This window comes from Gallus gallus, chromosome 5, assembly GCF_016699485.2.
Source record: "Gallus gallus isolate bGalGal1 chromosome 5, bGalGal1.mat.broiler.GRCg7b, whole genome shotgun sequence".
Lineage (NCBI taxonomy): Eukaryota > Metazoa > Chordata > Aves > Galliformes > Phasianidae > Gallus > Gallus gallus.
In genome coordinates this window covers 52984607-53002507 of record NC_052536.1, presented here as the reverse complement: position 1 = coordinate 53002507, position 17901 = coordinate 52984607, and the positions used below count along the sequence as shown (strand labels likewise).

General features: G+C 42.3%; 1 long non-coding RNA gene across 1 annotated transcript; it reads right to left on the bottom strand.

The window, feature by feature from the left end:
• Window positions 1-2713: 2713 nt before the first annotated feature.
• LOC101748028 lies at window positions 2714-5757 on the bottom strand. The gene is made up of 3 exons (XR_005860333.1): window positions 5640-5757; window positions 4678-5113; window positions 2714-4489 (listed from the first exon to the last, which is right to left on the bottom strand). It is a non-coding gene; the product is annotated as an uncharacterized LOC101748028 (long non-coding RNA).
• Window positions 5758-17901: the final 12144 nt, after the last annotated feature.

Sequence of the window (17901 nt, the reverse complement as noted above, 5' to 3'; positions counted from 1 at the left end):
CCTGCCATACATGTTAGTCTTCAAATTATGTCTTACTGCAATAATGGGGAAAAAAAAGCACTAATTAGTGAGTCCCTTTTCTGAACTCTTAAGGCAAAAGATCTGCAAGCTAACAACTTATATTTCCCAGTAAACATCTAATTCAGCTCAATGCTTTTGCACCAGTGAAGATTTTCACTGAGCCTTGTGCTAACACAGCTTACTCACAGTTTAACTGTCCAGGCTTAGGTTGTGTGCTGGACAGCTCTCCTTTTCCTTCTTAGATTAATTCTGTGCAAGCTTCCATATTGATTTTCAGAGAAGCAGAAAGAAGTCCTTAAGCTGGTGTGTTTATAATATTGACTCTTCAGAAAAGTTTGAAAATCAAGCTTATCGTGGAATTAGCTTATCGTGGAATGACCTCTTTTTAGCATGGTTAATCTCAACCCATCAACTCACTGGCACAGTTTTCTCACATTATGTTTGATTAGGGTTTGCTGCTGGCTCTGCAGAAAGCATAACAGAATCTGCTGACGTACAAACTTTTAGTAACACGCAACACAACTGCTACTCCAGCACTTTGTTGGAAAGCAGGAACATCTTAGGTGACTAATTGATTAGTATGGAAAAGATGTCCCCAGTTTGCTATTCTGTTGGGTACATAGAATAACAGAACTCTTCACTAACACAAGCAAGTCCAACAGATGTGATATGTAAAATGCAGTTCAGGCTGAGTTAAATCTAAGGAGCTCTGCTTTATGGGAAGGAAGGATGTTCCAAGGCATTTACCAAGCAACTTTCAAAGAGAATCTTTCCAGATGACCTGGTTGTTTTCCTTAAGACTACAAACATGCCAAGTAAGCAATGCAACAAAAAGCATGCTTTTGTTTTGGTCAGTCTGACGTCTAGTGACCTCACGTACTGCCTGCAACACTTTGGGACTGTGGAAGAGGTCCTAAGATGTAGGATCGCTATACAGAACCATGTCTTTGCTGCAGGTTGGAGCAGCTGCAGGTTCCCTTTTCCTGGACCAGGACAAGCATTCCAGCACTCAAGACCAGAGCTGTCACCACTTGATCTGAAACTGCAGCTGGTGTCAGGCTCTTATTATTCCTCAAGACCTTCTACTGCTTTAGAGAAGTGCACAAGAGCAGCAAAGGGACACAGATACCACAACTGCTTCTGGGTCTGGCACAAAATGAGATATCAAGACCAAAGCATACTATGGCAGGAAGTGGTTCCTGAGCATGGGCCAGACTGGCTCAAGGCCTTCTTTGGAAGAGGTCTGCAGGCAGCAAAGAGGGATTTCATTTTTCTACTTCGTTCCTGGGCTCAAGTCTGACCCACTGGGTCCTTCATGCTTTGGAAATCCCAACAAAGAGCTTTAAAATGTACAAGCTAAAAGATGGACTGAGAGGAAAGAAGAAGTGAAGAAATAAATATCTGAGATTTCTTTCTTTCAGTGGTTCTGCTCCAAACTTCCCCCCAGCTAACTATTTCTCCTTTGTCAAACAAAAAGGTGCTCCTGTGCTGAAGCCTTGGCTTCAGTAACAAACAGTCACTGTGGACATTAAGCAGATAGTCAGATATATGAATCTAATACTAACTATTAAAAATAATCCATTTTCCTTAGAGCACTGAAGAGAGCCTGTCTCATCCTCCTAATGTGGATGTGGCACTGACAGGCACATCTGTGAGCCATGCATAAGTATGCCTCCCACAACACACTCAGCAATGCAGAGCTGTCTTCCAGGATCCAACACGCAAGCAGGCAGAAGTCAGAAATCCCAAGCAGCGACAAATTGGACATGCAAGCATTTGTGCCTGGCTCCTGAATGCCTCCAGCCAGGGGGGATGGAGAATGTCCTATAACCTCTTCCTATCCATCCTCTCATGCAGGAAACCCAAATGGAGAAAAGTTCTTCTGCAGCAGAACAGACTTTTTCCCTTTCACACAGTGGACATGCATCAGCTTCATTCAGAAGAGGGTCAGGTTGGCTATCAGAAAGATGTTCTTCTCCAGAGGGCCGTGGGTAAGGGATAGGCTCTCCAGGGCACTGGGCATGGCCCCAAGCTTCCAGAGTTCAAGAAGCATCTGGACGACACTCTCAGACATACAGTCTGATTGTTGGGCGGCCCTCAGTGGAGCCAGGAGTTGGACTCGGTGATCCTTGTGGGTGTCTACCAACATGGGATATTTTATGATTTTATCAAGTGGTGCTGCAGCTGGGAGAGCAGCACAGCCTTCCCTTCAAAGGTCATTAGAGCTAGCAAATGAGAGCAACCTGAGCACTTCAGCAGTGCCACCACTACACATTTCCCCCTTCCAATAGAGCAGATTTGGGTTGGGCAACCTGCAGAAGTCACTGACTATACTGACTTAGCATTAGGGAAAACATGTGAGAGGCACCCATCTCTCCTCACTTCAGGTACCATCTTCACATCGCCCTTATCACCAGCAGGTTTGTGAAGTTGTATCCATTTGTCTCAAGGAAAAAATATTATGCTTCATCAACTCCCTTCATAAGCTCTTACCTCTGCTCCTGAACTGGCTGTGTGCAGTTGTTTCCCTCTCACCTTTGCTCTTGCTAGGTGAAAAAGAGAAAAGGAAAAGGAATGAACCAGACTCTTCTTGCCTTTTCTATTATGATAGGCGTATTAAGAGGCATGGGGGAAGGAAGATGCTGTGTGGCACTGATCCAATTAGAATCCTTCTTATCTGACCGTGGGGGACCAGAAATGCTCACAGCATCCTAGATACACCAGCAAGCAAAAGCTCTGCTGCTGCTGTAGGTTGCTCATTTGTTTACTTCACTTCCAAAAAATCATAACTGCTACTTCACTATGGAGGAAATTAAAGCCATTAGGTTATTTAAAACCCATTTTAAAGGAAGGCAGGTAATGAAATCAACTTCTCAAAACTTACAGCATCGGCAGATTTTTAGCCAGCAGTTCATTCGGACATATCTTTATGAAAGCAGTTCTCAGCATTAACATTTTCAAATCCAGCTTGATTTAACCATAGACAGTAGAAAGCCCTTCACTTAAAGGTGTATGTAACCACGTGAGTGTGGCAGCAGCACAGAGAAGGCTGCAGTTTTTAAAATGTGAAGAGGGAAAAGCTGCTTCTTTCATTGGTGCCATAAACATCAAAAACCACATCTCCCTCAGAATGTATGTGAAGCGTCCCACGTACAGGAGTGATTGTAGCCATCGTAATTACCTCTGTAATAAATACTGCTTTCATTTCCAGAGACCACAATTCACATCCACACCGTGGCTCCTCACTACAGTCCTTTGCATTCAGTAATCCAATAACTTGAGCAAAGTTTTCTACCATAATGAGGAGCAGCAGCTAATTCTACTGCTCCATCTGATTCCTGTCAGAAAAATGGAATTGCTACCCAACTTTAATTCCTGCTTAGAAAACTGGAAACCATCAATACAAATCAATTTGCACCAGAAACGCTTAGATTTTTCAAATGGTTTTTGAGCTACGTGCCACACAGAAATCATCTGGATCTTTAATTATATCAATCTCATTCATTTTCATCTCAAGATAAACACAAGCTAGACAAAGGAAATACAAGAAACTTATACATTTTCTAATTATAAATATTCTGGAAAAAAAACAGGCCCCAATCCTACTTATTTGCAGGATAAAAGATTCCAGTCTTGCTGTTTTCAATCAAGCAAGGTAGGTATTTCTCTCTGCTCCAAGTAGAAATACACATTTAATCAGCATAAACCTAATGCCCCCTGTTGGTTATATATTGCTAAATACACAGTGCACGCACATAGGGATTCCTCGATCTCCTACTGCCAACAAAGGCATCGTACAGAACATTTTAATCTTACATGGACACATGAATTATACTTCAGGTTTACCTGGAGGCATTTGTCACCTCCTCCATGAGGAAGGAGCCACATCCCTGTGCGCGGGAAGCTTTTGTGTCTGCAAAGGCATAGGAGTGCTCTGTAATAACTTGTCCTGAGGCACAAAACTACACATGGCAGCCTGCAGCCATAAAGGCTGGAGCCTCAGGCCTTAGGAAAGCCGAAAAGGTGAGTTTGGGATCAGGTATTTAAAGCTCTCTGTAACATGTTTTGATAGTTCCTGAGGAGAAACAAAGTGAGAATGAACTGCTTCCTCAGCTAGTCAACTTGTCTGTAAGTCCCTGCAGCCTAAATGTGGAATTATTAGAAGAAAAAAAAAAAAGGTTTCATCAGAAAGGTGGCCCAGGGCTGGTTATCAGCAAATGCCAGCCTCTTCCTGGAGACATATTTGGTTTCCACAGTGCGGATGGCTGAAATGCTCAGAGCCTGAGTGACTTTGTGTGTTATGCTGTAGCTTCACAGCAGAGCCAGCAGTAGGAGGCAAAAAATCCCATTTTGTTCCCTTACCTTCATTTCTGGAGCAGCTGCCCCCCACTGGGGAGATAGTCTTGCCTCTATCCTCAGGTCAGAAGCGTGCCAATGGCATCAGGATTAGGACTGAGAGGGACAAAAACTGTTGATGAAAGGACAGAACGTTAAAATGTAAGGGAGTACCAGGAGGCACCAGGAGCCAACCGGCTCAGCTCATGTCAGGCTGTAAGCGACTGCAGGCCTCCGCACCAAGCCCCTAACACACCTGTGAGCCCCTCAAGTGCCACCCAGCCCCACAGTGTCACTGCCACCTGAGGTACCAACACTCACCTGACTGTGGAAAGTCCTTGGAGCTTGGAGGTGTGGTCTCTCCACACCTCTACAATGGCTGCCTCCATAGTGACATGGGGATGCTCTCCCCAGGCACAAATCCCCTCAAGCGCTCAGTAGGCCCAAGCATCAGCCATGCTGCAATGGGGACATGCAGCTGCTCCAGCACTGTGAAAACAAGCTCTATTTACATGTTATATACTGTTATTTTCACAGATGGCCAAAGAAAAGATTGAGCTAATGCTGATTCAGTCACCTGGCCCTCATCCTACCTGGGGCAGAGAGGCAGCTGGTTGCACCCTTGGAGCAAATGGTGAGCAGAGCCTCCAAGCACTACCCTTGAGCCACCTCAGTCCTCTACTGGGTTTGGCCAAAATGAAGTTGGAACTCCAAGTCTCTTCAGTCTCTGATCTCTGGAAGACAAGCTGTGCCAGAACTGCAATAAAGCACAGGGATCCTCAATTACAATAGTACATGAAGAAGGATGGCATGGCTGAAATTAGGGTCTGCAACACAGGCAGCTTAGAAGCAAAATTTAAGCATTTATTTGAATGATGGAATCATTAAGTTTGGACCATAAGACCACTAAGATCATCTAGTCCAACCATATTCAAATCTAGCAGTCTCATTGCAGATACCACTTTGAAATACCCAGTAGTTTCTTCATCAAAAGCAAATGTAGTTTTCTCTCAGCCCTCAAGCTAAAAGCATCCTACATTAGATGATTCTTCAGACATTCATTAATGAGTCATTAATTAGCTAACAGTATTCCTTTGCTGCCTGTTTGATATACGAGTATCTCTGCTGAGCCATTTGTGAACCAGCATTATTTGGATAGAATAAATAACATTTTATAGAGCACAAAGATCCCCAAATGTCTTGCATTCCTGCTTCCTGTCATGTTAAAACAAATTCAAGGAATTTCATCAGGAGTAGAAGAGAGGAGACACTGAAAAAAGTACCTGGATTTAAGAGTGTTGTGTAATCCAGCGTGACTTCATTCTGTACTGAGGAACGTAACGTTAGTCCTTGTACGAAGCCCTTTGTGAGCCCTAAGACTGTGAAGAAAAGAAGAGCAAAGCTTTTAAAATAACGCAAAGTCATATTGCTAAAAGATTCACACAAATCTGCCTTTTAGACTGGAGAGAGAGAAGGAGAATCCAACCAAACAAAAGCTTAAAAAGCACACGATACTCTACAAATCTGTGTAACTACTCAAGAAAACTGAAAGAAAGAGCAAAGAAACACCTGAAAAGCAGCACTGAAAATGGCACATGATGCAAGACAGTGGTAGAGAAACTTCTGTAGCCCTCAAGGACGTCAAGTGCAATGCAGAATGCTCAAAGTTAGCTTGGATCGCTCTCTGCTCAATTTGAATTTCAAGCTGTGCTGTACAAATGTCTTTGTCTCAACGCACAGTTTTGAAGTCCTGCAGGAGTGACTGCCTGGATGCTTTTGCTTTGAAGCCCTCTAAATCCTCCCTGTCATCACCGCTTCACATTAAAATACATATTCTTCATTGCAGGACCCAACAAAGAGATCTTCAGTTTCCTCACCCACACACTCTTACTCACATTGTTTTTCCTTAGTCTACAAGAACATGCAGATTTAATGGAGACATCTTTAAAAAAAATAATGCTTTCCTTACAGATAGGAATATGTTAAAAGCCATTTGTTGTCTCCTGCTGGCAGATTTTTGCCAGCAAGACCAGAAAACATAATATGATCAGAACAATGTATGCAGGAAAGCAAAACTGTCTGCCTCTTATAAAACATTCTCTCCTAACATTTGTTCCCATGATTTCAGCTGCCTTCCAGTTGACTGCAGAGCCCAGTCCTATAGAGTGAGCAGAAGACAGCAAATGTAGGTGTTGGCTGACACCACCAAGCTCTGCTGCCTCCCTGAGCCCCTGCACTGTCCTGGCTCCCACAGGATAAGTTTGTCTCTGCTTTCCTTTTGCTATCCTTTCTTTATTCCTTCACCTCCCTTCCAATCTAAGCTAACCTCATTGTCCTACTCACCCCACCATTCTTCTGCTTTCCTCCTTTTCATCACTTAAATTCCTTTCCTCTTACGCATAAATCCTCCACCTGCCACCTCTGGCAGAGAATTTGGGATCACCTGTGACCCTGAGCTCAGTCTGTCATCTTGATCCTCTTCATTTGTCAAGAGCTGAAATTTCACCCTAAGTGACCTAACATGAACAATTCCCCATGCCTCAGTCTTCTCATGTGAGCTATCACAGCCCTTTTTCTTGTTGAAGAAATCCATGTTTGGAAAATGAAAAAAAGCTTCCAGAGTCAGCTGAGCTCTTCAACCTTAGAGACAGCATATCCATTCCAAACAAAGGTTTTTCTCCTTAGACTGGCTTATTTTCCTTTTCTGCTATCCTTTCTCTCTCATCTTATTACTGGAGGCTTCACACTGACTGATAGATGTGTAAATAACATTTGCATCTTTATTAACACAGATTCAGTCATGCCTACATTTAGATCCATCATAACATACTAACAGCACTACAGCTTTGTAGTCAGTAACACATACAGGGAGGAAACTGGTTTCTTGCTCAGTCACCTCTGAACACACAGCCAGAACAGCCAGTTAGCATTTAGGTGAGTGAAGTCTTCACTCTGGTATATGGTTTGAATCAACAGTGAAATACTTTGCCTGCCCTAGCAACAGCTTCCAAGTGTGATAACAATTTTTTACAAAAGGATGCCTTCTCAAATAGGATTAGATAGGACTAGAGGAAATGGCCTCAAGTTGGACATTAGGAAATACTCCAAAAGAGTGGTCAGAAACTGGAATGTGCTGCCCAGAGAGGTGGTGGAGTCACAGTCCCTGGAGGTGTTCAAGAAACATTTAGATGTTGTAAAGAGGGACTTGGGTTAGTGGGAAATATCGGTGGTGGGTACACAGCTGGACTCGGTGATCTTAGAGGTCTTCTCCAACCTTGGTGGTTCTATGATTCTCCTGCCAATTCCTTACAGATAATGAGGCACCATAGGCTGCCTTTTAAGCATTAGCACAATGAATGCAAATCAATATTGAAGAGTCAGCAGGTCATTTATATTCCTGTAAATAGATAATTCAATTTACAGACTGTTTTTTAATTCCTTGATTTTTTTTTTTTACATAGTTGTTCTCTGGCTTTTTTTTTTTTTGTCTCAGCTTTTTATCTCTTTCAAGTAGATAGAGAAACTCAATGTATTCTGAAAACTGCACTATAATTGAATGAAACTGTACACTCACCTAAGGATATGCTGCTTTTCCAAAGGAGGAAGCATTTCCCTCTTTCATGTTGTATATAATGAGTAATACTGATTGCCAATTACGCAAAGATTTTAGGCAAAGCATAATATGGTTTAGAAATGTAAATACACCACTGTGATTCATGAGCTGGCATAATCAGATCAGTGAAGAGACACATCAGTGAGGAACAGCCTTAAAAGAGATTAGAGCATCTTTAACCGCAGCACAAGCAGGTGCGTCTCCAATTGCTCCACTGCTTTCACCTGTAAGGCTGAATTTCACCTATAGCTGAAAACTAAAGAGTGCACCTCTGCTTTAAACAAGGCAAATTTACTAATCCCACCCTGTGAACTCTAAACAGAGATTCAGTGTAAGAAGTAATAGCTACAATTCTTATTCCTCAAAGCTTCTCCTCTTTGCCTTTACTCCACCTTCCACCTACTAACTCTTTTCCCCTCTCATATCCTGCAGCTCCAAGTCACCCTTATGTTTTGAAGCCTTGTTCACGGTAATAACCGCTATCATTTCCTTTGCACTTAGCATCAGATAATGACATTATCCCATCCCCGCTATGATGGGCTCCCAGCTCTGTGGGAGATCATCACACTGCTTCACAACCTGGTTCTCTATGACTCCCATGCTCATTCACTTGTCTTCTATGCTCTCTTTGCCTTCTATAATCCTGAAAATGCTTCTGTGTTGTTGATAGGCTCTGCCAGGCATCCAAATGCAGCACTCCCATGTTCACCTTTCCCAGCAGCCAAGAAGCGAGGTCTAATATAGTTATTTACTACTGAAGGAGGACCAGCTTCAAAACGTGTTCTCTGCTTCCTCAGCCTCCAAACCCAAGCACGGGCCACCTACTTTTCCACCAGCTTATCTTCATATAGGTCCCCACATGCCTCCCAACGTGCCTCCAGAAGTTTCCCTTTGTGTTCTTTCTCTTATCTCCTCATTAAGAAAACAACCCTACAGCTCCTTCTCTTCACTTTCCCAAAGCCTGTTTCAGCCCCATAAATCTCCCCCAAGCAATTCTGGAGCTGACCTTCACACACAGGACCAGAACTTCACCCCAAGCTGTAGCATCGGGAATCAACTTACATTTCCTCTTCCCAGCATTCACATACAACCTGCTGTCCTCTTAGAGATTAAATAACCCAACTGCCTCCAGTATTTAAACCTATCCAGCAGTCCCTGGTAGAAATCATTTGAGCTTCTTTGTTTTATATCCTCCTGAAGTTTCTTAAGGTGCTGCCAAGCTTTGATTAACTTATCAGGCCCCCAGATTTTCTGTATTACACCCTATTCCCTTGTTAACACAGCTGACTGGCTGTTGTTGGCTTTTGACAGCTGCTTTGCATTGAGGAGACATTTTCACCAGGTTTACAGGGACATCTAAAGCTTTTCCCTTCAGCTAGGGGGCCCCACATAACTCAGAACCTACATGCAAGGGTGATGCTGCTCTATGTTGATTTTCAATCTCCTCCAGGTTTCTTAGCTAGGAGTCTCTCAAAGGGCAGATTTTAAGAAACTAATATGAACCTGGACCATGTAAATTTTGCCAGAAACCCACCAAGCTCCAAGACAGATGATGTCTTCCACATTCCTGCAGGACATCTCCTGTTTCTGACTGCTTTTCCAGGAGCAGCATATCAACAATAGCATGCAATTCTGCCTGGGCTGTTGAAGGCAGAGGCTGAGTACTGCTTTCTGTTGAGTGGATGTCTATAATGGAACTTAGAAGATATTAATAAAAATAGAGTGCTATGGGGAGTGCTGGTGTAAAATAAGAGGAGCCTTATTCATGTCCTTCTGGGAATCCTCAAACCTGTTGTAACTAACTCAAGTCACTTATTACAACAACACATATGTCTAAGTTTCATTTTTTGGAAGGTTTTTCGATTAAATGGTGTTTTTTTTCAAAATTTTCAATATTTTTTTCATTTCAGTTTTTGACTTGAAATGCTAGCTGTGAAATTTAGAAGAGAAACAACAGTTTATAGCTCTATCTAGACCTCCTGGATGTTTTCCAGCTAAACTAACACAAGCCAACATAAAAATACACATAAGGGTAGGAGCCTCTCAGTGCAGTGAAACAGGATTATTTAGCCATCTCTTGAGAGATCGTTTATTTCCTAACCCATAGCTGTGTACTTCTTTAGCCAGATGAAACCCCACTGAAGCATTACGTGTGGAAGTGCTGTTTGTGTTGCTAATCGCTGTACCAAACTGACTTGGTTGTACCAAGCTGAAGGAGCCACATACTGTGCCTGCTTGGCCAGGGGCACAACACTGAGGGCCCACTGGCTATCACTGTATGATGCTTTCCAGGACATGTGTAGCCAGATCACCCTGTATAAGTGCTGTAGTGGCCTGAACCATTTCACTAGACTTTCCACTGGACTGCTGCTACCATGTACTTCTTCCCACTTACCTGGTCTGAAAGCCATGCATGCCAGAATGGCACTTGAGGCTAAGGAGAAAGGAAACAGGAATGTTTCTGATTCCCTAACAGCGGTGAAAAATGACAGACTGGACAGCTTGATTAAACCAGGTATATTCAACCAGCCTCTTCATCTCTTGCAAGGAATTTCATCAGGAGAAAGTCAAGGCACAAATGAGGTGACAGGACTAGAACCAACCACAAAAGGTTCACTGCTCTGTTTGCTATTTAATGAAATGTGTGAGTCAGTATTAGTCTTTTAAAGGGATTTTCATAAGGTTTTATGAGATGTCCTTTTAATTTGTAATGGTTACTTATAAAATGTGACAGTTTCCAGTTGGGGGACCGCAGGAGACAAGAGGGAAGCTCTTCTCTTTCATTTCAATACATCCTGTTCTTTTTGCATTTCACACACAACCTTTGGCATGCAGATTACCATATCAACAAGCTAGAGAGGCAGTCTTATTTTCTGTTATGATGTGGGTCCAATGCAGCTCCACAAATCAGATCTGTGGCTGCTGAGAAAAGGTGTCAGAAGCAGCAAATCTATGGTATTTTTATGACATGAAAAAGAAATACGAGGACAAAAAAAGAGATACTACCTCAGATGAAAGACCAAGTGCTCTGTTTCCATAGTTGGCCAAGAACAGATATACGAAAACAGAGCAGCTATGTGAAGATATAGTTGCTGTGATACTTTGCAGTTCAGGAGCTTCCAAAAGAAGAGTGTTCTTTGCACTTAATGCCCTCTCTCAGGTTCTTTTTCCATGACTTTGTTTAGTTGGTTTTTGAACACTGAGCCAAATATCTAAACTGAAATCTTTATTTGTTTGCAATAGCTAATCTGAGGGTAGCAGCTGACATCAAGACTGATTCAAAGAAAAGAAAAAGTATAATAAATATCATTACCGATGCACGTGGCTTCCACTAAAACAAAACAAAAATGATCCATGCCAAACAATAGGCAAAGAGCTAACTGTTATATACACAAATAATAACGTGGAAATAACAATTCTCTTTTCTATACCCCCTACTGGCAAGTTCCTATAATAGTCCCTGAGATTAGTGGAAAAAAATAATTTAAAAAAAAAAAACTTTTTTTGTTTTCAATAAAAGAAGCATCCCATTCAATCAGCACTACCAAGCTCTGTGTCAGAGGAAAAAAATATCCCATAAAACAAAGGTTGTCAGAGATGTAATGACATTTCTTTGTCTTCTTTGTTCTTCTCCCTCGATCTTTCTTTGCTGTTCATCAAACTCGCATTGCCAAAAGGGACTATTTCTGTTGATGTGAGTGTGGATCCCCAAGACACAACAGAAATCACAACTGTTGACTATTCCTGGGACAGTCACAGCACTACTGACATGCAATGAAGTGTCTGAGGACAACTGAGCACTTGGCATGGTTGGGCTCTAGATTTCATAGCTCACAAATGCCACTCAGTCCAAAGAAAGATAATTCATGCCTGAGAATATCTCCTAATTGTTTTCCCCTGCCAGAAAACAGGATCAAGAAATCTGCATGTATTTTCTTTTGGCCTGTATTTAACTACTGTAGCATATTTCTATAGGAATATCATTGTGTTTTAGAGATATGTTGGTGCCGTCACAAGCTTTTCTCGTTATTGCTTCCAAAAGCTGATGGTCAGAGCCAACTGCAGCTTTCCTGTATGAGTGCTCACAGCTAGATGTAGACAGCCACCACTGTATGGTATGGGATATATCTTTTTCAATCTGCACATTGTTTACTGTCGCAAATGCAAGACTTCTGAAAGGATAAACAACTGGTTTCCCTCTTTTGCAGCTGTATAACTCCAAACCTTTACACAGATGCATCCTTTACGTCTTGTTTCAAATGAATTGGCAAACCTTGAAGGGAAACGATGCTTTTGGTATTTCTGAATCATAATGAAATAATTCTTTTATAGACATGTGGCTTTCTGATGACTTTAAAGATCATTGTGGTTCACTCTTTGATCATACGCACAGTGCAGACATAAACTGAGGTAAGGGTTTTCACGTCAACCCCACATAAGGATAGGAGCCACCCAGAAGGGCCAGCTGAGCCCTGGGTCCTGTTTTTGGAGAACAAAAGTAAGACCTTACACATTGTATTATATTATATTCATCATATTATAGTCATTACATCCTAATACATGCAGGGTTATAGACCCATCTTTTACCCTTAGCTCTCTGGAACCTCTGTTTCATAAGGAATCCAGCTGAAACATACGGTTTTAATGAGGCTATTTTTCTTCATATTATAATCATGTTATATTTATATTCAGTGCTTTCTTTAAGCTCTCTAGAGTGTTAGTCACGGTGTCATTGCTTGGAAGACACTAGGTTGTTCGTCCTGCTTTTGAAGCAAGACACACTGAGAGATTTGTGTCTTCTACAGTCCTAAAAACTGTCTGTTACCGACTGACTGCTGCTGCCTTTGCTGCAGAACCCTTCCACAGAGTTTCATAGAATTATTAAGGTTGGAAAAGACCACTGAGATCACCCAATCCAACCCCAGCCCATCCCCATTGTGCCCTCTAACCATGTCCCTCAGTGCCACATCTCCACATTTCTTGAACACCTCCAGGGATGCTGACTCCACCACCTCCCCAGGCAGCCTCTTCCAATACTTCAGCACTCTTTCTGAGAAGTTTCAGCAAAGAGGAATTGCCACAGGACTTCCATGGCCTTAAATTCACTCTCTTTTCCATTTTCATCTCTTTTTTTTTTTTTTCTTGGTTTTGATCCCTTCTGGTCTCTGAACACACTGAACACCCTCCAAAATATCCAGCAGGTCATTTCTGCAAATGACTGCTTGAAGTAGAATCATAGAATCATATCATAGAATCATAGAATGGCCTGGGTTGAAAAGGACCACAATGATCATCGAGTTTCAACCTCCCTGCTATGTGCAGGGTCACCAACCAGCAGACCAGGCTGCCCAGAGCCACATCCAGCCTGGCCTTTTATGCCTCCAGGGATGGGGCATCCACAGCCTCCTTGGGCAGCCTGCTCCAGTGCGTCACCACCCTCTGGGGGAAAAACTTCCTCCTAATATCCAACCTGAACCTCCCCTGTCTCAGTTTAAAACCATTCTCCCTTGTCCTATCACTATCCACCCTCATAAACAGCCATTTCCCCTCCCTCCTGTTTATACACTCCCTTCAAGTACTGGAAGGCCACAATGAGGTCTCCCCGGAGCCTTCTCTTGCTTCTCCAATGGGTTAAACAATCATTTTTCTATAAGATCTTATCACTACCTTTTAGCACAATCCTGATCCCCAGAACTCCACCTGTGACAAGGCTGAACTGATTGTTCAGCTCGCTTACTGCAGCAAAGATTACAGTTGTGGAAACATTATTCCTCTCTACCTGGCAGCAGCAGCAGGGAGAGGTCTGGCACAGCCATGTGGTTCATCTTCCCACCAAGTTCTTTATTTGTTCAGCAGTAACATCTTGAAATCCTTTAGGAAGTAAGCCTTGACTAGCTGAAAGGACTGTCAACACAGCCTGGGGAGGGACAGATTCTCAGGCTATGTTATGGTTCATCCGTACAGTCTCCTTGGCAATTTTCCATAACATGTCTGGGGTTGTTCCACCCAGAATTTCTTATTTTCCCATGCCTGTGGCACACGATTTTCCTGCATGTCCCTCTACAGCCTTCAATCCACTCCAGAGGGCTCAGCAGTCAGCAGGACAACATCTGGTACTCTGCAGGTCCAATGAGTAATACTTAAAGTCAGGCTTCCCCAAGGCCCACAGCCAGGCAGAACCTTTGGGGACATGGCTGATATCCCATTACAGCATTCCCATGAGTCAGGAAGGCCAGAAATTGTGATTGCTACTAGCTATGGCATAGAAATAGGATCTGGACTTCAGCAGGACATTAATAAGATATCCAGAAACAGTGGGATTTAGGAATTATTCAGTCAATTTGGTGCTATTCTCCAAAACAATCTCTGCATTTGTTGTGTCTAAAATGTTTCTACCACATAGCCTCACATGAGCCCAACAATTAAGGTATAAGTTACAGCAATTGCCTAATTAATATATGCTATGAACTTCAAAACCGAGTGTAATCAACACTGTGATAGAAGAGATTAGTTTTAAAACGTTACCCATACAGACATAATTCTATTTCGGGTTGTTCAAAGAGAGCCAGGGGAAAAAAACGCACAAGTGTGTGTCACAGGATGTAAAACAAAACACAAAAAAACCACAACCAAAACAAGCCAACCAAACAAAAAGAACGACAAAGACAAACAAAAAGAAACAAACAAACAAAAAAATACAGCATGTTTCATCTGAACAGCCTCTTGGGCACAGAACGTTGCAACTTCATCATCTTACTAAGGTAATTACTAATTTTTTTTATGTTTTCCCACACAACCAGCCTGGAGTTGTCCGTGCAGTTTTACACTAATTCCCAGTTGGTGTAAGACAGTTTGATCTCCAGTAACTGTGCTTATGTTAATGGAGGATTTGGCCCAAGGTGTTAAAATATTTACTGCAGTGGGAGTCACAGATCTGCTATAATTATGTTTTATCCACTGATCAAACCTCTTACTGTTCCCAGTGCCTTAATTACAAAACTTGGATTTCTTCCAGGAAGAGAAAAACACCAGTAGACAGATGGGCAAAAAAAAAAAAAAAAAAGAATAATTTAACATTTCCCTGGAGAAATGACAGAGAAGAAATCATTTAACAATAACCTGAATTAAGTGAAGATTAAGATGTTCAGCAGTCATTGTTCAAGAACAAAATCAGATGCACTCTCAATGGCCATGAGCCATGGACCTATGTACTGAGTGGGTCATTGGTGCTGCTCAGTGAGGCTCCTTCAGCCATGTTCCAACAACCCTCCTTAATGGGATTTTGACACTCCTCACATGCATTTTTCCAAAGTGTGGTACAATGCACCGTTGGGAAATTTCTCTTGTTTTTCCACCTGAGGTTTTAATTTTTGGCCATTACAACTCAGGTTTTGAAAGCTCTGTGACCTCTTCATGACGTTCTGCCTCACCATAGCAATTTATTGGTCTCCATGCAATCATCTGTGCCGTTTTTCAGCTGAGATTAGAAATTAAAGTAACACACAAGTCATTCATATTAGTCAACACTACTTCCTAATATTACAAAGGGTCATGCAGTGCTTTCCTGTAAACTGATGTCAGAAAGGCAAAAAGGCATTCAGGAATTTTGCAAAGCAGAGTTTCCACTAAACCCTTACTTTGTGGGAAAGGTGTTTGGGGTCCATGAACTAGAGGGCCTGGAAATCTGTTGAAAGTCCTTTCCTGGATGTGTGTAATACACACACATACACTGTGCTAGGTGCTGGAGAAGAGCTTGAGTGATGAAAAATACTCTGTTCTTGAAAGGCAACATGAAACCTTTCCCTATCCCACCAAACCCCTGAGAAAGCCTTGAAGGAGGAAGGTGAGGGCGTGTTGCTCTGCAGCCTCATCTTTTCTGCTCACCACCCCCCTTCCCATGGGAACTATCTTTCCAAACTCAGTAAGCTGAAAGGAAGTTCACCTTGAATCCTACCAAGACCGCAGGCATCAGCCAAGAACATTAAGTGCATGTAGAAAACAGGGAGTGAGAGCAGAAAATCCCAGCGCACAATCATCACTGGATGGGCAGCGTCAAGAGTTTAGTTCACTTGTAGGAACTGTTGGGAGACTTGCCAGATAACATGCAAGGCAGCAGTTTCACTGCTAATGTGATAGTTCCCTTCAGTGCAAAGCAGTTAAGAAATGTGGGCCCCATCCTCACACAGCACCCAGGACTGCCTCTTCCTGACTTAATTTTGACTCTCATTTTGCTGTTCCTGGTGCACAGTACAAAACTGTAAATCATGTTTCTTGCAAGAGTAAAGGAAACTGCCTGCCCTGATCATCATAAGTGACAAGATAACCACAACTCTAACCATCTGGAAGTTTAAAATGAACACAGATCTACCAGCTATACTGTTATAGGTTTTACAATATTCCTCTACACTAGATGCAAAACAATTCACCTGCATTATTAGTCGTCGTAGTTGCATTATGAAACCACTCCTGAGCCTTAGCTGTGAACATCAACCACCAGGAGCAAGGCTCTGCCCAAATGACAGAGAATTATCTTCAGACCTGTTATTGTCATTTATGTAATTTGAGCCAAATTCACCTCAGTGAACACAAAAGAAGCCAGTGAAACAGCACCCAGCACTCAGTCAGTTTAGCCCTCTTCCTCAAGTCTTCAGCCAATATCCATTTGTTTTTTTAGATGTATTTCTCATTTCCTCTTTTTAAACACGTTCTGTCTCAGACACCACCTTGCCAGCATTTGAATGTATCCCATTTTAATTTTTATCCTATCTGGTGCTGCCTTTTGGTCTTCAAGGGATACCAAACAAACTCAAACATTTTTAGCCCCAGGAAGGAGCTTGCTGCCTGCCTTGGGAGCAGCCTGATAAATTTCCATCCTTGGCCAAGGACTGGGCTGCGGCTTTAATGTCTGCACAAAGCAGTAGATGAATTTTTTTCTGGGCTTATCCTTCAGTCACCTCTCCATGATCCAAAGTGTGTGTTCATTTTCCAGCTGCTCTGCATCCGTCTGTTTGGCACACCAGTATGCAGATAGGTTATTCTGGAGGACTTGTCCTTCTAGTGACCCAACAGTCAAATCTTCCTCATTAAGTGATTTTTAAAGGAGAAAATGAGTACCTCCACCACCAAGCTGCCGTCTCTCCCACAAAACTCCCTTTTAGCATCTCCAGTACTCTGTACTCTTGGCTGCAGTCACTGTTCGACAGCAGATACTTGACTCGGGAATGGAAGTATGGAAACTGGACTATGTGGTCATCACATTTCTCTGCCAGCTTAATTTCTGCTGATGAAATACTGAAGGAATGAAGAAGAGATCTGCTTTAAATAATTGAGATATTTGACTTGGGAGCATGATGCAGCTCCTTTAGTACTGAGGAAAAATGTAATTCTTATTTTTAAATGCTTTGTTCTGTACCATGGAAAAGCACTGAAGAAATGCAGTGTGTAAAGGAAGATAATTACTGTCAGAGAAAGCGACCAAAATCTCATGGTGGGAAGGAGACAATTAATTAAGGTCTAATTAAGGTGTTGAGCCCACAAATGCTTAACTATGTCCTCATTTCCAGCAATTCAGTCATCCCTTTGTTTCTTGAACATGCTGATTTGTTCTGTATGCCCACGCACAGGACCTACATGTCATAGCAAGGGGCGAGGTGTGAGCCACAGTTCTGCACCGTAAGAAGAGAAACATTCAAGAAAACAAAATTCAAAGAAGAGAGAAAAAAGAAAGGAAGAGAAAAATTCAAGAAAACAAGAAACAACTCAAGAACAACTACAACACCATCACAATGCCTGCTCAGTGTTAAGTGAGTGAATATTTCATGTGATGTTCCATATCAGGGTGTTAGATCTGAAATTAATTACCTTGGGAATGATGGGATCTCCTGGAACTTTCATTTTCTAAGCTGTGAAAAACAATCTTTATAAACGTCGAT